This window comes from Prinia subflava, chromosome 10, assembly GCF_021018805.1.
Source record: "Prinia subflava isolate CZ2003 ecotype Zambia chromosome 10, Cam_Psub_1.2, whole genome shotgun sequence".
NCBI classification, from domain to species: Eukaryota; Metazoa; Chordata; class Aves; order Passeriformes; family Cisticolidae; genus Prinia; species Prinia subflava.
This window is the reverse complement of record NC_086256.1, coordinates 20359073-20381410: the sequence shown is the minus strand read 5'-3', so window position 1 is coordinate 20381410 and position 22338 is coordinate 20359073.

Here is a 22338-nt window from a genome sequence, read left to right as displayed (position 1 = left end):
TCTTGCATTGTTGAATAATTTGCCAGGACACAGCCAGTACAGTAATCCAGCAGAACCTGTGCTATGCTGTCCCCCATTGCAGTAAGAGAAGCACTGGGACTCACATTCCCTTATGGCACAGCTTTAATCTCACTGGATTTATCCTAATTGAGAATATCATCCTTGCTACAGAGACGTACATTAAAATGATCCCCTTTTTTTACTCTGTGGGTATTCCTTAACCTAAGGTAATATCCTAAACTTGTCCTATGGTGAACCTTTTAACAGTTGGACAAACAGAGGGAGTATTGAGAGAACGACTTCTGTCTGATAAATAATAATTCATTTCTCTTGATGCCCAGAGTTCAAAGGTTAGGCCATGCAGCTTAACCAGGGATGACCTACCATCCATGAAAGTCAAAGATCACTTTCACCCATAACCTGTACCCCAGTATAACACTCATCTCTTAACTTCTGTACATCCCATGGAGAGCCTGCATTGCACAAAAGTTACATAGTCCTGTTTCATGGATGTTGAGAGTAGTTGGGTTTTTGTTGTTGAGAGTAGAAATCACATTGCTCCCCATGTCTGATGTTCCTTGTTTAAGAGGAAGACTGTTAGTGCAATAAAGTTATGGTTCCACCTCTGTCTTTAAACAAGAATGTGCAGTAAATGGTGGGTGCTTTGGATCCTGGGCCTGACTGGCATCAAAAGAGAGCTTTTCTCTCAGAACCTCCAGCCCTTTGCAAACCCTAAATAGTGTCATTAACTCTATTGTGTACATGAGAATATGAGAGACAGATGTTAGTTATGACCTTCACATTTAAAAAAACAACTTCTGATGTTTGGATGCCTCAGTTTGGTTGTAAGTGATTGAAAAATGATCTCTGCCAGGAAATCTTTTTTGTGCTCTTGCCTGCATCTTCTGCATTTCTATGACTTGGAATAATCTTTCTAAGTGTTTGAAAGGGTTTGTTTTAGTTTGGGTTTTTTAATAGGCTATTATTAACAGGTAGTATTTTCAAAAGTCCCAAGAAGCATAAGAAGAGACTTTATCGTAGTTTTCAGGCAGTAAAATATGATTAATAAAAAGTAAAAAAAAAAAAGTTTGGATTTGTTGTTTCACGTAGATAAGGGTTTCTCACCCTATGGTTGTTTTAATGTTGTCATGACACCGAGGCATTTGCAGAAGGCAGTGAAACTCCTGGAGTACAGGGTAGATTCAGGCTTTTACTGACCTAGAACAGCGGGGGTAATAAGTCCACCTGGGCATCGTGGACAGAGAAAACAAGGAGTGAAGGAAACCAAAACACATTCGAAACAGAAACAAAAGTGTTTCTGACAGGCAAGAAACAAACCAATGATTTCATTCGCAGTCAGCCTTGAAATGAGAGGATCTATTTCCAAGGCCTTCTGTGCCTGTTGCAGTGTTTGATTTCAAATGCACTACATAAATTAACCTGCCAGTGTTTTTTACATGTGATTTTGCCATCTTATGTAAAAATATTACTAAAATACTTTATAATTCTTTGTAGAGTAATTCCAGGTATCTTTTTAAATTACATCATCATGGAAATGTCATTTTTATTTTTCCCGTAAGTGATTTTAATTGTCTTGGAAAAACATCTGTAATAATTGTGGTGTGTGTTTTGTTTGACTTATAGCCTTTATTATTTTAGGTGATTAACAATAAAATGGCCATTGTTGTTCCTACATTAAAATCTTGAAACAAATTAAGTTTCAACTTAAGAACTTCAGATAACACTGAAAAATGATTGAGACAAGTGTGCCCTGATTTTCTTTCACTGTTGGCAAGAAAGGAGGTGGGAGGGAGTTACATCTGCAGTTATTCCTTTCCTGGGGAGCAGATTTGAGGAATGAGTTCTGTGAACACCTGCAGCAAGACTCAGTATTTCTCATATACTCAAAATTAACAGCCACACAAAGGGCTTTTGCATAGGAGACACATCCTCCAGTGAGCTAGACAAGAACTATAGATGTCCTCCAATAATGACAGATAGGCTGCACCTCCACAGTGATTTAATGTGCAACAACCTTGTTTATAGATATGAATCCTTGTCACATCTATGTGGGAGATTCTGTACAGCATCCTAATGGGTTCCCAGCAGCCTGTGAAATGGTCTGCCTTAAACTGGTCCTTCAAGGGACCTTAAAGATCATCTAATTCCAACCCTGCATTCCTCAAGTACTTCAGAACCCTGAGGACTCTGTACTTACCTTTCTTTACAGCACTTCCAGGTTGGAGACATGACTGAATGGATATAACATGCAGAAAATTTTTATAAATGCATATTCACTATTAAACTGGACCACCTAGTTGATATAATCCACTATAATCCATTAAAAAGAAAGGATTTTTAAAATTTCTTTAAGTAATCAAGTCATGGATTTAGAAGCTTTATAGCATCACTTCAAAATAGGCAAAATAGATCCTATGGGTGCATTCAGAGTGTTAAACAGCATTTAACAAGGCATATCCCATTAAAATCATAGGCTGCTGTCTGGAAAAAAAGAGCAGCAAGAATGTAATGGAAAACAAAATAAATCAAGCAAATGCACACTGAATCTTAGCTATGAATCTGGCCTTAGGCAATTTGGCACCAGTTTGCACCCTTGGAGATCAGCTGCATTGCAGAGGAGCTGCTCTCTGACAGGAGGGTGCCTTTACAAGCCTGCTCAAGGCTCTGCTGCAGCCCTCTGCCAAACGAGTTCCTCCTGCCCAGGGACAGGTGCTGAATCACGTCTCTCTTGGTCAAACAGGAGCCATCTGCTTCTGTACCAGCACTGTCCTTTCCTGGTGGAGATGCTGGCTTCTCCTCTGTGATGGAGAGCCTGCAGGATAATTGTGATTCTGAACCTAAGGAGAGGGATCAGTGGCTGAGCAGTGAGTCTAATCCTGTGTTCTAAGGAACTTAATTTTTTTTTTTTTTTGTCAATATGGTTTTGTCACTAACCAGCTGAAATGCGAGGATGATTCTGGAGCCACTTGCACAATATCTATCTACCAAAATCTTTGGTAGAGACACTTATTTTTAACCAGCACTCCAGAGGTTGCATAAACTTTTGAATTCAAACAATAACCCTAACAGAGAGCACCAGTTTAAAAGGATGATAAAGTCAAGCTTTTAATGCAGGAGGAGAAATCCTACCTGCCTGTGCAACTGGGTTGTTTCTGCAGGTCCCAAAACAGGGTGAAGAAGCTCAGTTTCCAGTAGTAATAAAGTGCAGTAAACCAGCAAAACCTAAGTCCTGTGTGGCTTCAAGTTTAGTAGCATTGTTTGAAATCATCCTGCTTTGGTCTCTTCTTAAAGATGTAAATGTGGCTTGTACTCAGATGCTTTTGTGACTGAAGTTTTAAGCCAAGGCTATAACTCTGCAGAAAGGGTGTTTTTGGAGGAAGTGGTTGACTGTGGCCTAAAATAAATGGCTGGTCCCAGAGTCCCTGGAGCAGCTTGCCTTCCTTGGACAGCACAGGACGGGCAGCATGCTAAGCTTCAAATACTGACAAATGTTTTTTGAAGTGCTACTAGCTATATTAAACCTGCAAATGCTCACAGTAGCCCCATTTCAGCCGCTTACCCTCATTTTTCCTGCAGTCATTATTTGTTCCCTTCATTTTCTTGTAGCTCAGCAGTTCTCTGCCATGAAAATGGCACACAGAAACAATATGGACAAAAAAAGGGGAGAATAGATTGAGGATATATATGAAGATGTAAGTATTTATGCATCCCACGTTAGCTATTACCACAGAATGTGCTAATTTAAATGAGTCTTCATTGATAACTGCAGTACAATTACTTGAAAATATTGCAAAAGAGGACCTTGATCTGTAAAGAGCACCGAGGAACAAATGCTGGAAAGCCTTCTGGTACAGGAAAGTATATATTTCATTTTAGGGATGTTTAAACAGTCATGCTGAATATCTTAGGACTCACCCATTTTAATGCATTACTAAATTATGACCTAAAGCTTTCCAGCTATCTGAAGATGCGAGTAAAAATAAAAGTGTTTAATGAGCGACATATTTAAAAATAATAAAAGCAAAAAAATGATGATACTGGCTATGTTCCTGGGATTAGAAAAAGACCCTTGGCTTTTCTCATCCATTAATTACCTTAGGAGGAATTACACGAAATTTTGTCACCATGTACATCTACCAGATGAAGAGTAAACCTGTGCTTCTTGGTGGAATGTGGACTTGTTAAATAACTCTCTTTGCCTTTTATAAGTACAGAGGTGTTCTTCCAGTTTGGGGAAAAGAAGAAATTAAATCTTTAACTATTTAAGAGCAGACTAAATTTTACATTTTCCCAGACAGAACAAGGACAAATATATGAGCTATTAGTAATAGTTTTTTATTTCTCAAAAGGATTATATTTATACTTATTGTACAACAGTTTATTAGATTTTATATGTAAATAAAAGTTGTACTTGAAAAGTTAATTCTTACTGATAAGAAAAGTAAGTTGTTTCTAAGTAATTTCTAGATGCTATGAAAATCTTTTGGAATTTTTTTTAAGAAGAGCCTCATACCAAAATACTAACCTTCCATAAATATTTTTTTGCCTATGAAACATTCAATAGCAAGAAAATTATGGCAAAAATTAGCACAAAAAAAAATTGGATTGTTGTCAACCAGAGCAGAGTGCCTGCCAGAAATATTTAAAGCAGATATTGATTGAGATACCATCTTACAGTCTTGGCAGTGAGATAACTTTTACACAGAACAGGGAAAGCCAAAAGGCTAAATTCTCCGAAGAGCAGGGTGTTCAAAAACCTGCCCAGGCTCGTGACCCAGGAGCAGTCTCTTCAGAGTACTTCTGAGTGAAACAGTCTATTATTGATTCAACAGGGTTTCTTGCTTTCCTTGTCTTTAGTTTCTTCTGCTGTCCTTCATTTCAGTCATTTGGGGCTTTTCAGAAAATCTCAAAGAAGAAGTATCTGATCTCTTGTTTTGCAATTTCTATTATTCCCATCTAAAATACCTTGTTAAAGTGCTAAGAATTTTGAGAACATACTAGTGATTTAAAGACGTAGAGCATTAAAAGAATATGCATTTTTGTAGATATCGTGTGTAACTTTTGTGTATTTTTATAGATATAAATATATTTATAAAGCCCTACATGATTCTCACAAAATTTCAAATGCAGTCCAGTGCACTATCAAGGCTGAATGTCAATGAAACTAGAGAATTCTGAATAATGGAGGTGCAAGGTTAAGGTCACTCCATCCTTCTTGTTAGCAGGACTATGAACAGCCTTTTGCATAGTTTAGGGGATTAACCTGAGAGGAGGAACACTTTTCTGTAGTGTGCAGGAATACTGGGGTCTTATAAGGAGCTCATTGCAAGTTTGCCAGAAGCACAACAGCATATTTTTAGCTAAAACAAATTGGTCTTTCCTTTAGAAAGCCATGTGCTGAGACACTTCTATCAGCAGAGGAATGAAAGTCAGTGTTTATGAAGGAATGCCAGATTAATATGGCTGCTGCTACCCCACAGCCAGTGGAGTCCAGGTTGCTGTGGGTCTTTTTGTTTGTTAGCTTGTAGGGGGTTTTTTATTGTTGTTTTGTGGGGGTGTTGAGATTTTTTGTGGTTTGGTTGGTTTTAATTTTTTTCCAGAACAGTTCTATTCATTGAGGATTTCATTCATTGAGGTCAGTCAGGGCTGTAGCTCTTGCTAAGCTTCTTACGAATGTATCATTTGATGGGTACAAACACCTCTTTTGGAATTGAGAAAAATGGGGCAAATCAAGTATTAAAAGACTTTTTTTCCCTTCTTTTTAAGGAAAAAAATTATTTTTCCCCTGTTTCTGAAAGACTGAATTACAGAATAGCAGATACATAATGCATGTTGAAAGTGGGAAATGGAGATAACAGTGAAGATGTTTGGAAGAGGGGATGGGGAAGAAACACAGTTGAGTTTAACAATCTTTCTGGTTATGATCAGATTTGTTACCATTTCAGGCACTTAAGACACTAGTTTTTATTTATTTCTTAGTGTTGACTTGAAAGAGAAGGTACATTATTTTACTTGATATTCTGGATGTAGTAACTTAATTCTCATTTTCATTCTGTTTCCACTGGAAGACTTCTATTTTACTACAGGCTTCTGGAGCAGGAATACGTAAACTTTTAAATTTCAGTTTAAATTGACCATACAAAAGAAAGTACTTGAAGACTTGCACTACAACTGGCTGGGTACATCTGAGCCTCCATCTCTAACAGCACATCTGTGCCCAGTGCAGTTTATTCTCTGAGCAGCTCAGTCAGAGCAGCTTTATGAGGGCCTGGCTTGGAGCAGCTCAGCCTGGGGCTTTTCCAAGCTGCCAGTCCCATTCTCTCTAGATCTTAGTGCTTTTAAGTCCCACCTCTTTTTATAGGACTATATTTCTCCACTAAGGCCATGAAACATGTAACACTATTTCTGACCCTTCTGGGCTGTTTATTAATGGTTGATGCTAAGTGGGCACACAGGACAGAACAGGAGCTGCTTTCTCCTAGCTAACACTGCATCCTTTGGATTGTAAGTTTATGATGCAGTGGGTGGCAACATTTTCTAGATGCTGTGACTCCATGGGGATAGACAATAGACTAGTTAATGAATTTCCATTTTTCTTACCATTTTAGTGCAAATCTGTATACTGAAGTACAACCTTTTGGCATTATAAATCCATTTAATTTATAACTATCAACAGCTGGTTCTACCTGCATTTCTCTAACATGCTTAACAATATGATCCATGGACTGAAGATCTTAAAATACAAGTAATGTGTTGGGTTCAATCCTCAGGATAAAAGCTCCAGTAGATTTACTACAGCTGATCTTCCTTAAATTCCTGTCATTTACTGAATTCCATAGAACTGAGACTTTGCATGCTGTATAGGAAACTTTAGAATGATTTCCTGGATGTAATACAGCAAGTCAATTATATAAATTCATTCTTTTTAGGTGATTTGCTCCTGGCTGCTTATTGATCTTTGATGAAAAAGTATTATGAAAGGAAATTTATGTGCCCATAAACTTGATGGCAACAGTGATAAACAGGATTTGCATGCAGGCATAGCTACTGCTTGCATTCCCAACAGGGAGGTTATATTGCTTCCCTCCCTGTGACTGGAAGTGAGAAATAGTGCTCTAACTTTTAGATTCATGAATTTGGTGTATGTGTGTCTGTGCATGCATGCAATATACTCATCATATGGTAAATTAGAGATATTTAGCTCTTTCATTTACATTCAGTGGCTGTGAAGCACATCTTGGCTAGACCAGGCCCAGCTCAGACTCTGTCTCTGTGCTACTGACACATTTTCCATGCAGGAAGCATTCCCCTGCTTTTTGGGATTTTCACATCCTTTCTGCTGGGGGAACATCTCCAAGGGGGCTGCATCCTTTCCCAGTTTTTCAGAGGGGGAAAAGTGGTTTGTACCTGTTTAGTTTATGCTGGGGTTGGGTACCATGAATTGAATATTCCCTGAATGTTTGCTTTGGTACTGCTGACAAATAGGGATGAATGGTTGGATGTCAGTGTAGGAGTTGATGTCATTGAAAGCTCCCCACTGCCATGGGGGAGGTTGTCAGGCCTTTCTGCAGAACCCTTTGGTGCAAGGCCTGTGGGGCTCAGCCAAACACAGCACGCTGTCAGCAGGGACTACTATTTTTGCCATGGTTTAAAGTAGAAGTCACATGAAAATTGGTGACTTGTAATAACCTTGTGATCCGTCCTCAAGGTGTTAATCATCCTCACAGTACATTAAACAGTCAATTGGATCTGTGCATCAATCTCCCACAAAATGATGGGAAAAACAATATCATAGTAAGATAGCCCAACAAAATAATTAATATGCAGTATTAAATCTCTCATAAACGGACAGTGAGGAAAAGAAAGCTCAGTCATTACATTGGATTTAATTTGCTGAGGGAAACAGCCTTCACACCTGAGCCACAGTCACAGCTTGGTTTTCTCTCAATTAAATCCATGCTTGTCTAAAGCAATGAGGATTTGGAGGACAAGATCAGGGCACATGCTAATGAAATTCCCGGCAGAACAAGGACATTATGCAGAAACTGTTAAAAGGCATAGAGCACGTAATCTGTTTTTAAAATTCTCTCTAAAGCAATGAATGCAAAAGCTTGGTGAACATGAGATATAGACCATGCTATTAATAATGAGAATTATTTTTTCAAAGTAAAATTCTGTGGATATTCTATGCTTTTGCTATAGGATGTTGCTATTTGAGAGTACTTATCATAAGATTTATATTTTTACGCCTATCCTTTTGAAATCTAAACAAAAAGTTGTTGCTTAGTCCTCTCCAGATCCATTTAGAATTCTTCCCTTCATAAACTATGTTGTTGGCCAAATCAAACTATAGCACTATGATCTACTGCAATACTGCTCTAATTAGGTTTTCTTGCCAGACTGTTAGAATTTCTGGCAGTATCACATAGCTCCCAGAGAATCTCTAAGCTGGGGCTTCCAGAAAGTTGCAAGTAGTTGCTGTGAAGGATTGCTTTTCCTTTACTGAAAACCATGCCTTAGAAAGATGATGAGCAATTGCATTCAAAAAGACTTTGAGGTATGCCAAATGCAGATTTTTTTTTTTCTCTTCTCAAACATGGCAAAGATTTTTCAGGAACTTTTTCAAGGTTCCTCATCTGTATACATGTATAAGCAAGTACCCCTATTAAATAACTCTTGACCATATGCATGTACATTCACAGATTCCTTGCCCGAGTCTAGAATTGATCTGTTTCAAGTCATTCCTGATGAATCCCTTTCTTTAATTCTATAGGGCATTTTTGGCTTCTGTCCGTAACTCTCAAGAGAATTTTATAAAAGAAATTTCAAGGAGCTTAGAATTTGTTTAAAACTAACACTTTTACATTTAACAATGCTTTCATTTGCCTTCAAAATCATAATTCTGAGTTTGTTTTTTTTGTTTTTTCCCCTCCCTATGCCAAAGTCATCAGTCTCCAAATCTGGCACTGGAGAAATCCAGCATTGCAAGTTCACAACTTAGGAGTCCCATTCTGTTCTAACTGGCTTCACTCCACATAGTTTATTTAAATACAAATATAACTGCAAATATCTGGCAACAGGAAATCCTTTTTCAGAATTTGTTTATTTGGAAAATTCTGAATTAAAAACACTGGACATGAAGAGAGAGGGTCTGAGAAATCATTTAGTTTTTCTCCCCTTTCCTACTTATCCCTAGACTGCTCTTGGATTTGCCTGGTTTTAAGCAGGGGTCTAGATGACCTATTTCCCCTCTATCTCAGGGAATTTTGTCAGCTATAATGCTATTTTTATCATATCCTTAATTTGATCCAACTTGTGTCATATGTCACATTTATGTCATTGCTATTTTTTGTCCAGTCTTGCTGTTTATACATGACAAAAAACTTCCTAGCTGAGCCTAATCATTGGGCTCCTATCCCAAAATTATAAACTGAATTTCAAATAGTGAGCTGAGTTGGAAACAGGAAACAAAACCCTTAAGAAAGGATTAAAAAAAAAAACCCAAACCAAACAACCAAACAAAAACATCACCATATGTTGGTAGCCACTTAGGATTACATCTTTTGAACACGCTGAGGTACTTCTGCCAGGAACAGTGCTTAACTAGGCTATTTGGAGGTTTGCTATTTAATAATTTATGAAAATCCCCCAGCTAGTAATTTCCACTTTGGTGTGGTTTCATGATTTGTTTGGGGTGTCTTTTGAACACCTTCTCCCTTGGTAGGGTTTTTTTTTGTGTTCTGACCTTGTGTGGTTTGTGTAATGTGATGAGTCATCAAGATTTGGGCTCTGCTGATGTGCCTTTATTTGCATACGGAGCCCAAAGCAGCAGCGGTCTGTTCACAGAAGCAAAGAATATCCTCAGTTGTGAGGGACCCATGAGGCTCATGGAGCGCACACAGGGGCAGTGTTTAAACATCTGAGAGCATTGTCTGAGTGCTGGGCACCAAAATGCAACTTGGCAAATTCCCAGAGGGGCTTGTTCCAGTGCCCAGCCTTCCTCACACCTCTTTCACACTGACTTTCCTGGATGTTTTGTACTCTGAAAGGAAACAGTCTGCTGCTTTTTTGGTTCAAAGGTGTAACCCCACCATTGAAAATTCATGTTGGCAGAAGAAAATTGAAAATTATAAATTCTTCAGACTGTGAAATGTGTACAAGTCATCCTCAGAATGTTTATAAAGCCAACCCCATTTTTGGCATATCATATTTATGCCACTTCCATGGAATTGCCTTGACTCTCCTAGCACTATTGATAACAATTCTCAGTATGACCTGAAAACAAATTTGTGTGGAATAAATAAGTAACACTCCCAGGGGTCCTGTGAATTCTGAGATTGATGGATATGGCAATAACCAATACATGACTCTGCAGATTTGAATATGCAAAAATAAGCAGAGTAAGAGATGTGAGAAAATTGGCAAAAAATAAAGAGCTATTTTAAAAGAAGTCTTAGATAATGGAACACTTGTAGCATAAATGGATTTAATGATTAAATTTTAAAAGCAAGAAATTAATTAACTTCTTTTCACCTCAAACTACAAAATAAGACTCAGGTACAGTCTCTCTAAGTCAGAATATGAAAAACTAAAAAAAAAGGATGGGTCTGTGAAGGTTTTTGCTGTTGCACATAAATCCAGATAAAAGAAAGAATGAAAAAAACCCCACATAAATCATTAAAAATTATCCTAGAAAGAATGGGATAATAAAAATATGTTACTGAGGGGAACTTGGCAGTATGACTGGATCTCTAACCAGTATTAGTGAGCAACAGATCAATGCAAAATGTTTTCATGTTAGAATTTGGCATCGAAGAGTTGGCGTGTTTTGTTGTAGTCTGCTTTTAACTTTTCATGCAAAAATTTTGCAATAGTGCAAATCACTATTCTTTAATTCATTCTGATCAGAATTACCCCTAAAGGGATGCAAGAGCCAGGAATGGTGCCTTATACGTGTTCAGGTTTGGGTTTCATTAGCAGCATCTAACCATGACAGACACATGAAATTGTAAAGAATTAGTAAGAAATGGTAACGTGGGTGTATAAATGATGGAATCAATCTATGTGTGTACTAAATCAATGGAACCTTTGGTAGGTTAAGGATCTGAAGAAGAGTGTGGTAATGATCTCTGTGAACTTAATTAATAACTTAATATTTTCAAAATTCTCCAAGACTTCTTTCTGATTTTCCTTCCTAAAATTTAAAACATGGCTAATTTATTTTTTATCAATTAACAAAATAAAACACATGGCCTGTATGACATGATTGAAGGTTGTTTTTTCATATTATGGCAGATAAATTTCATATGTTTTTATGGGGAAAAAAAGAAAACAAGACTGTTAAGAGTAACAGCACTTTAATTTCCCAAAAATGAACCAAAAGATTGCACATTTTCTCTTGTGGATTTTGCAAGGGCAACTGTCCTCCAACCTTTCTCCTTCTCTAAAAGAAATCCAAGAAGACGACATGTAAGCTGGTAATTAAATCTGTTTCACACTGTGTGGCTCAAAATGCAAAGGTAAAGCAGAACAGAGAGAGAAGAGCTCTCTGCTGCACCTATTGAGCTGCAGAGAATTAACTTCTTTTTGAGCATCCTGTAATCTCAAAGGAAGGACTGCTTCACAGAAAAACTCAAATGAAATCCCAGTAATCACAAATGCTCAGTGGTTTATAAACAAGTTGTTATAATGGGACTAAGGCATGCACAAAACAAACTTCAGGTTATAATGGAAAGCAGTCTTTGTGCTCACTGCCATGTTAGAAATCAGCATTTGTGACAGGCTCAAACTATAAAAAGCTAGCTTGAGGTGCATTCACTCAGTTGTGACTGGTCATGTTTTCCTATTACTGTTATCAAGTGAAATGTTTAATATGAAATGCAATGTCGAGGAATGTTAGCATAAAAAGTAAAAACCAAACACAACTTCTCCAAAACAAAATAATCCCTAACCCCTGCCCCTCCTTCTCCAGACCAAAAGAATTCCTGAAATAGATACCCAAGTCTCTTTATGGGAATAATGTTTACAATTAAAATTACTTTCTCAAGGCTTCATCAGTGAGGAGCCAGAATGAATAAGATATAAAGTGATCTCATTTGTGAAGAAACACTAAACAAAGATTTTAATTTTTTTCCTAACCAAGACATGTTTTCTCTCTGTGCCTTTTCTGACAGAAATATTGGCTCTGAAGCCAGCTGCAGAAAGTTACAATGAGATAATAAACTGTTGCATGGGTTAGGGTAAGAAACTGGTGATATCATTTTAATAATAAGCTTGCAAAAGAAGCAGCTTATAAGGAGTGCCATAGGCAGGTTACGGCTTCAATAATGATAATTTTTGAGACCCAAATTTTTACTGGAAATGCCGTAAGTGATTTCTATAGTTCATAACTTAACTATGCAAGGCATCTGATTGTAATGACTTTAATTTTGCACAAAGGTATGACATGGAAAGAAGTGCATAAGAGTGATGGAATGCAATGGGCAAGGTTTTTGAGATTATTGGAGGCGCCTGTCTCCCTGTGTGCAGCAGGGGCCCTTGTCAGTCTGTTGCCATGTGAAGGGACCCAGGGCTGTGGCCCTGATGACATGGGACACCTAGTGGGATGCTTGATATGGAAGAATCTTCTCAGAGAAGAAGAAATAGAGTTTAGACTAGAGAAATGATGTGGTAGCAAATGCCCCCATTGTAGTCTGAAAGTTTTGGCGTGTTTTTCAAGTGATACATTTTCATTGCAAACTGATAACTGACTGTTGAGGAAGAAAAGGTTGTACTCTGATAGTCAGGACTGAGGTATAAAGATTAGAGGGTTGTATGTTTGTATTTTATCTGTATATTTCTCATGGAAACTGGGAGCAATGGAAGCAGGTAGCTGAGAACACACCATGACATAAACCCAGGTTTCTGTTGAACTAAGAGATATGCCCAGGACTGGAAGTTAGAACTTGCTGTGTTATATGCGTTATATAAGGATATCACATGTGGCACTTTAATAGAGTTCAAGCCAATTAATTATTAACTAACAGTTAATTAAATAAATTAATTATATTGCCTTGCAGATGTTGTTTTCAAATACACATCTGAACAGAGAGAGAGATGTTACTGTGCGAAGAGCAATGGGTATGGTGCCAGACATGGAATTATTTTCACAGGAGATTTCTGGCTGTGTGGGCTGGATGCAAGCCTGAAGAAAAGGGTGTCAGAGTAACCAGAAGCTGAGAGGACCAAACTCTGTCCAAAGCTGCATGGAGAATGCAGTGAGCCTGGAAGGGATGGCTCTTTGCTAAAGGATAGTGAGTCCCACCAGAACACTACTAAATTTGCTGAAATAATTTTCTATATTTTGACTTTGTAGGGAAATGCAGTGACGACATAACAAAAGAGAAATTAGAGGACAGAAATCTGTCATGTGTTAAGTTGCACTATGTCAGAACTTGTTACAATATGGGAACTTTTCATAGATGTTAATGTTCTCCCAGTTCTTATGCAAGGCAGCATTGTTGTTCTTGTTGTACCTTCTCAGTTTGAATTTCCCATGGGAGCTTCCTCTGACAGCTATAACTTGGTTGAGACTTTAATGATTAAGATGTGAGGTTGTCTTTTGTTCTGACCCTTTATATCCCTGGCTTTGGACTGTCAGTATCAAGAGAATAACTAAACTAGCACTTGTGATCAAACCAACAGGAGTAAGGGCTGAAGACAAAAAGACCCTTGTGGAACCACCACAGATATTTGGAGACAAATAGAATTGACACTGTGAAGAAATAAATGGAGAAAGGAAAGAATCCAGAGAGGGAGTAGTAAGGGGAACCCATAATATGATAGCAGTTCAGATTTTAATTTCTTGGGTTGGAGCTATCGGATGACTAGCTGACCTATTAAATAAACCGTGACTAAATCAGCATTTGAGATGGGCCTGATCTTTAGAGATATTTGCTTTGTAAGGACAGGATTTAAAGAAAAATGAACAAACTAAAAAAAAGCTATATTTTCAGGTGTGGATATCTGTCCATTTTCAACATAATATTTGCATAGAAATTTGCTAGAATGCATGGATAAAAACATTGTAATTATAAATGTTTTTTCTTCTTTTTAGATTAAATACCAGATGGATTGTAGTAACTTTAATACTAAACAGTATTTTTGGGGCAAGAATCAGGCAGATGTCAGATATTTCACATCCAAACAATTTTAAAGGTTTGGCCTTCATAAATTCTAGGCAGGAGAAGGTATCAGATTGATTGTCAAGTATGTGTTAGTTACTGAATAGGGATAAAGCAGTGCTATATCTAGATATTTGGCCATAATCCAGTAAAATCTTATTTTGTCCAGATTTTTACTATATACTTGCTAAATTAATTTCTGTGAAAGTCACTAACTGGAAGGAGCAGTAGAGCAGTACATGGGGGAGGTATGCTACAGCATATGCTCTGGTTCTGCCCTTGAATAGAACAGTTCTGAAAACAAATTATATAATGTGTTGACAGAAAACTATAATCCCTGAGGTAAATTTGGCTTCAGAAAATATTCTCTAAGAATCATTTGACAGGTCCTTTGAGAACAACAATATGGTAAGAATGGTATCTGATGAACTGTTAGCAGATTTGAATCTATCCAATCTTTTTAAAGAGATCTGAAGTATCTGTGATTTATAGTGGGTGTAGGGCAAATACTATAATATTTGCTTAATTTTGAAGGGAATTTTTTCCATCTACAGAATTATGTTCTAACACATTTGTTCTTGATCTTGTATCTAGCAAAAAGGGTGCAATTCTGCTAAGAGTCCTGCTGAGACTTTGGCCAAATTTAGCTCTCAGCTGAACCTCTAGAAATTCAGAACTGCTGTAGTTAGTAAGGTCTGTGTGAACTCGTACAAAAATTACTGTCAGAAGAACCTGACTCAGTCAAGTATTACCAAGTGGTGTATATTTTATAAATGACTGGTATCAAACTTACAGTCTTCTCACTGATGTAAGCTGGAAATATAGTAGAAGTGGAGGAGAGTGCGTGGTGCTGGGTCATGGCTCATGCTTCAATGGATTGTTTTCACAGCTTATGTGAGACTGTTTTAAAGAGAGCGAAGTTTCAGCAAGGAAAGTTTAATACAGTCATTTTGGTACTGGCTGGATTCCACTGCAATGAAAGCTGAATAACCCTTCTTACGTTTTAAACCCCTTGTTAATCATAGGAAGAATATAATGTACTACTATATTTACAACAAACACCATTTAACTGTTGCCATTATCACCACAAAGTCATTGGCACGGCTCTTTCAGAACTCCTCACATGTACAGATGTTCTACAGCTGACTGAGTATGACTGACACTTTAAACTTCACAGGAAAAATAGGAATTCATAGAACAGGCAGTTTGGGGGGCTTCCTTTGTAAAAAGAGGCAACTCATGTGCCAGTGAGTTGATAAACTTATAAGGCTTTAGTGGAGTTAGGAATAATCATTAGTGGTCTGCTGAGGAGGTGAGACAGTTTTGGACAAGCCCAAAGTGTTGGTGGTTAGGTGTGCTCACAGAAACAGATGTGTGCTCTGCTGAAAATGAGCTTGGTTGATGTCTTTAATGATACTTTGTGCCCTGAAACACAGGTAGATACTACATAAAGGTCAAAGGTTGCATTTAACTAGTGGAAGCCATTTAAATGTGAAAAAGGTCTTCAAATGCTTTATGGAAAAAACGATAGCTTACAACACATCTTTTTTGCTGTTTTATTGGATGAGTTCTTACTTTTTCATATTTTCAGTGCACGATAGCACTGTGTGGTCTTTGGTCATTCAGTGCATTAAATGACAAATGAATATCACAGGGAAACATTTTGTTTGGGTAAAAGAGTGAAATGTCATGGTTCACATGCAAGCTCTTGCATGGTTGCAATAAAGGAAGATCTTGCCAGTCCTTGGGTCCATATTTTAGTTTATCCATACTTCCAAACACAGTATTTAATGTATGGTTGAGAATTTTGTTTATTTATTCCAAACAGATGAAACTTTGTTCTGTTACTGGAGTTCAAATGCTCATAGAAACAAACTATGACACCTCAAATATAGCCCAGCTTTATAGGGAGTGCAAAAGGATGAAGATCCTTTTGTAAACTGCACACATATCATATCAGTAACCTAGAGTACAGAGTAAAAATTTTCTTTCTTGCATGGTCCATTAGGAGAGATATTTCTGTTATTGCTACTTCAATTATTGTTTTACTAAAATATACCTCTCATTTTTTTCTCTCAATTTTATTCCAGTAGTAATAACTGTTGCCCTCTTTGTACCTTGCCCTGCTGCAACAAGGATAGCAGAAGTTTTTGCTCTGGATGCTGCATGCAGGTCTGTCAGTAGGAATTGTTAGGAGCTGTGAAATTGTGCCTTCCTCTGTAATATCCAAGAGATCACAAAACTTTATTAGGGTCCAGAAGGCTTGAGAAGGTACTTTTTGGTTAGGTATCGTGACTATGTCCAGCTGCCCTACTGAGACAGCCAGACCGTCACAGCATAAAAACCTTTTCTTGCTTTGAGAAATGTACTCTGTGTTTTTGTATTAAGTACTGGAAGGGTTTTTAAAAAGCTACTTCTACTTTCTTTCACTATTTCTTTCTTATCTACAAAATGTTTCCACTCTGTACTTGTGAGGTCCTCTGTGACATTCATTGGGTCCTTGCAGGGAAATTTTTTACCTGCACAAATTCAAAGCAAGTCAGAGGCCACCTTGAGGAGCCCATGGTGGATGAAGTTGCAGTATAAGAGTATCATGCTCAGAATAATGATCCCCCTTCCACTTGCAATAGAAATCAGAGGTACTTCTCTGCAATGTAGAATTCTCATTCTGCTCACATTCTTTATTGATTTCCAGTGCTCGAATCCGATTTTATTGAAGTATCCTTCCCACCAACTGCAAAATGTCAACACAGCTTACAAAATTTTTCATCTTTTCTATGACCAAACTATTCGATTAAATGTATAGCATCAGCAAATATTAAAACTCTAGAGTTTTCTAAAGGAAATAATGAAGTATAGATTTTAAAATTTATTTTCTTTTACTGTCTGAGGTCTTCATTCAAATGCAGTTAAGTAAGACAACTGTCATTAACAGGCAGTCTTTTCAGCAGCTGAAAATGACTGCGGAACTGCTGAATATCATTTATGCGTTAGTGTTTTGGGTTCAAAAATGTAACCAAAAATGTGTATTCTATTTTCATCTGTTGAAGCCGATTGGGAGATATTGTTCTTTATCTCTTGTAACTCTAGGGGGGGGAGAGGGTGGATACCTTCTGTTAATGGGACACCTGATAACACCAGATAAGGCAGGGCCTCCTTATCTCTTCCTCCACCCATCCTCCTCCAAGGGACATCCCCTGTGAATGGGCCATTGAAGGCCTCTCACATGACTGATGACATCACCTCATTCCATTGGGAGATGCTCCACCGGGTGGGAGGAGACAACCATTCCCTACCCAGATAAAATGGAGAGACGGGGACCCCAGATCAGCTGGTTTTCCACAGAATTCTCAGAGGAAGACCAGACCCATCTCGCCAGCACTGGACCCTTTTTCATAGGATCATCTCCACTTCACAGAACATCTGCTACTCCAGGAAGACTTATTTGGCTGCTTCCAACACCGTGACAACAGGGTGTCAGGTCATGTCTCTGACTCTGTCACGGTTTTCTGGGACTTTTGTTTGTTTGCTTGTTTGTTTTTTTGCACTACTGCATTTTTTTTAATTGATATTCCTAGTAAGGAACTGTTATTCCTATTCCCATATTTTTGCCTGAAAGCTCCCAATTGCAAAATTGTAATAATTTGGAGGGAGGGGCTTTTTACGTTCTCCATTCCAAGGGAAACTCCAGTTTTCCCTGACAGATACCTGTCTTTCCAAACCAAGACAGTTAGACCAAGTCACTCTTCAATAATTATTTAGCCAACTGTATGACCTAACAATTTATGTGACTTCCAGGCATCAGAGCATCTGTGAACTGGATGTTACTAAACCTCAGTCTGTGTTGGGACTGATTTTTGATCTGGTGCTTTTTGAGTTTCTTGACCAAGAGCTAAATCCTGCTGCCCTACCAATGACAACAAGTACTGATATTGTGTCTTCAACAGTGTTAAAGGAAAAAGACATTGCTTAGCATGAAGAAAGAGGGTAGAGTAGTGCTTTACAATATGAGCCATTCATTCCTATATCAGGGAAAAACTGGATATCATTAAAAAGAAAAGAAAAAAGAGGCATTTTAAATTTTTTTTCTGTGTTGGGAATATTCAGCAAGGAGACAAATGATCCTTGGAAATCTGTTCAAAAAATTCAAGTAAAAGTGTCTTAAGACTGAATATCACACAGTTCAGATGTCTTACTCCAACAGCCCACAGTGCCTGCTGCAAAGGTGTTTGTTTGTTGGCAATTAGGGACATTCTGGCCAGTCCTGCTCAGTGGGTATGAAATGAAAGATTGTCCTGCTGAACCTCACTCTTCAGATGTAATTTTAACTTTTTTTTCTTCAGGGATCACCTGTATTTGAGTCCCAGCTCTAAAGCTGATCCTGCTTTCTGCCTTAGTGGACAGCCAAGTTCAAGTCATGCTGTAATAAATCAGGTACCTAGAAAAGAGTAAACAGGAAAGCTGAGTCAGAGCTCTTCTCCTGCAAAGCCCATCAGGTTTTTGTGCTTCAGGCACATATTCCTTCCTGAGCACACTGACAAAGGAATGCCCCTTTCTGCCCTAGAAGAAGGTAAGGATAGAGACGCTACCTGCAGGGTTTAGTGATCCAGCTTCTAGCTTTCTGTACCACTTTCCTGGCCCTGTAAAAGGATTTTGAAAAGGATTGCACAGGCAGTGACTCAGACTTGTTGATTTAGAGTCACATTGAATCAGCCCACAGGAGCTCGAGTGCAACGTATATACTTTATCTGACCCACTTGAGAAGATCAGATTTAAAAGGGAGATGGCTGAAATATAGCAAATAAGAGGAACAAAAAAAGATATGAAAGTCTGACCCATACTAAATTTTTCAGTGCTTTTTCACTTAAATTGGTTCACTTTACATAATAGGTCAAAGGAGCTACATAAACTTTGCAAGGAAAGCTTGAAGTTTTGCTTTTGTCTCCTAACCTGACAGGGGACATAAGCTTTCCTTTATACCTTGCTCTCTTCTAATGACAAACAGGATGTCCTTTTTCTTCCTAATTGCTTCATATCTGGGGTCTAATTCACTTGGTCAGATTTTATGACAAACAACATATAGTAATTTTATTTTCTTTGTAAAAATTTTTTAATTCCTGGACCTGATAATGATCATAAAAATGAGCATGTATGAACAGTTATTGAAAAGGTTTCTGTCACTCACACAAGCGATACATTTCCAAGTGACTGAAGGACTCTTAAGAGGTAGGGAAGAGAAACAGAAGATTGTCCCACTGGAACTGCTGCTGCAGGTGAAAAAAGGGCTCATAATTTTTGTTGTAAGATCTCTGTAGAGTCTTTAAAATGATGAGAACTTGTGTGAATAGCCAGCCAACTATTAATCAGGCCAGGTTAGGTGGGAGGAGTCCCAGGCTGTGTTTGGGATGTTTGCTCATGGTGGTGCCTCCCAAAGAGCATTCGCGCTGTCCGTGCTCCCCTGACCTTTGGGAGCTGGCAGGAGCCTGGGCAGGCACTGGGATTCTCACAGCTCAGCTCCCCTGCCACACACAGCAACTTGGATTCCTCACTTTGGAATTCTGTCGTCTTTCTTCCTCTGTCAAGATTATTTCATACTCTAATCCTGCTTGTCAGTGTTACCTGCAGTCCCTCTTGGTTCTGTGTCAGTTACATACTTAATTTTACATCTGTCTCACAGTAATTTCACTTGCATCATATTTCTGAAGCTTCCCTATGAGAATGTCATGCAAAACTGTCAAAAGCTTTACTAAACCCAAAGAACATGACACTTATTCCTTCTTTTCTGTTCACCCAGTCTGTCTTGAAAGGAAGCTGGACAGATTTGATGTTTGCTCTTGACTTAACACAGTGGCTGCTGTTAGCTTTCCTGCTGCTGTCCCAGCACTCACAAACAATTTTTAGTAAGTGTTCCACACTTTTTGTCCATTGAGCCAATTCACAAAAAATTGCCCAGTTTTTCTTTTTTCCTTTTTGGCTCCATAAAGAAGGAGAGTCACATACAAAAGTATGGTTTATGTTGTGGAAGACCAGATGTTTGTAGTGACAGCTTTTTTCTTGGTAAAATTCTATTAGTGAGAATTCAGATTTGTAAAAGAAAGCTGCTCAGAGGCAAGCTTTTGTTTTGGTGAAAGAACTAACTAAATTTGAATCTGAGGGAAATCCTATAAACCTTTTGTAAGCAATAGTGTCTTTGATAAGAGGCGGATTGGGAAGAAAAGGTAATTTCCTTTAGAAAGAGCTATGTGAATTAGCACTAGTGAAACCAAGATCTAGGACTGTTATTACAAACAATTTTGGCAACATATGAATCTGAACCAATTATTGCCTGATGCAAGGTCAAACTTTTAATGTTTGCAAAAAAATAAACTAATTTTAGTAAATAATCTATGTCTGAGGATATGCTTGGGCCTTTAAAACTTTGCCAATAGAGAAAAGGTCCTGTGGTATTTATTTTCTTCTGGTGCTTTGTTTTTCATTGGACAATACTCACTCAGAAATGCCAACTATTTGCAGAATTTAACAACAACATACCTAGGTAATAAAAATTAGAATATAAAAAAAATTCTTTTGTTTCAGCAAGTTTAAAACACAGTATTGCCCTCTTACAATTTTAGAGTTGATCCTAAATATACATTTATGTAAAATGCATCACAGAGTACATGCAAGACTTATAAAATGCTTGACAATAAAGAGTTATTGTCTTTGTTTAGCACAGAATAGAGAGGCTGGAGGAAGAAGTTTTCATCGTTTCTAAGAATCAAAAGGCAGTAATTACCTTAATTTTAAGAAAAGCTGATTTACATCAAGTAAATATTAATCATATGGATATTTAAGGACAAAAAAAGTACTACCTGTGGAGGCTGTGAAGTGCCCTTAACAGCAGAATTTTAATTATAGATCTTGCATGGACAGCATAGTTATACTTGACTTTGTATCAGGTTGTGGGGCATAAATGGGATGACTTCTTTAGGTTCTTTCAGGTCTTTATTATTTTTGTAATAAATATCAAAGGGGTCACATTTTAAATATTTTGAAAAATAAGTGACATAGTATAATATATAACAATATAAAATGACCTTCAGATTCTCAAATGGATTAATGCTTTTTTTACATCAGCCTGGGCAATCAATATTGTTTTGTCTCTGTCCATTATTTAACACCATCATTTAGGCTTCTAAAAGCTGTGATTAAAAGCATTCTTCCCACAAATAGATCTTGAAGTAATTGGCTGTCTTTGATAGAGTTTATCTAACCAAAACCCCATGATTTCAACTGTTCGGGGACACATCGTTGCATCTGGGATGAGGGGAATGGATCATGTGTTTTACCAAAGCAAATGAATGTGATGCATTATTATCTCTTGTTTGCATGGCACCAAGAGTGACCCAGGAGCTCTCGAGGCAGGCAATAAAACACAGGGGAATGAGCTCCATAAATGGGGCTGTTCTGCACAAGCAGATCCAGGATCCAGGCATAAGAAGGGAATGAGCTGAAAGAAAAGCAATAAGCAGCTTTTAGCCTGAAGACTCAGCAATTACTGTGTGGAACCCATTAATGCTGTGATGTACCAGGGTGCAGGTTGGCATTCCAGGGCTGATCCTCGGGATCATTACGGAGGTGATGACATTTCTGCAAAACTGAGCATGTCTCCTCTGGATGCTGTAGTTATTCCCCTTGAAGGTGGACCAAAATGTACCAAAGGAGAGAATTTGCAGAATCATGCACACAGCGTGTGCGTGAAGAGACTTGTTTTGAATACAACAATCATGACTTTAATAGTGAGCGATTACAAAGAGATGATGAAACCTGAACCCGTTCTTTATGACTGCCAAAAACAACATTCAGCCGTATGTTATATAAAACCTCAAGAATAAAAATGCAAAACTGTTGTCAACTGTAATTTCAGAAACTTTGCAATTGACAGTAACTGCTTTAAAAGAAAAAAAGCATCCTCATTAATGAACTCTGCTGTGAAAACTCATCTGCATGTAAAGAATAATTTTAAGAAGAATTAGCATTTCTCATATAAAAAGAGGATTCCAGTGGCTTTAACAAGCAATATCATTGGTTTATCCTTGTATCTAGGGGAATGTGAAAAGAAGTTCCATAGTTTCAGTAGATGAAACTTAGTTACTGCAACACTCATGAGCCTCTG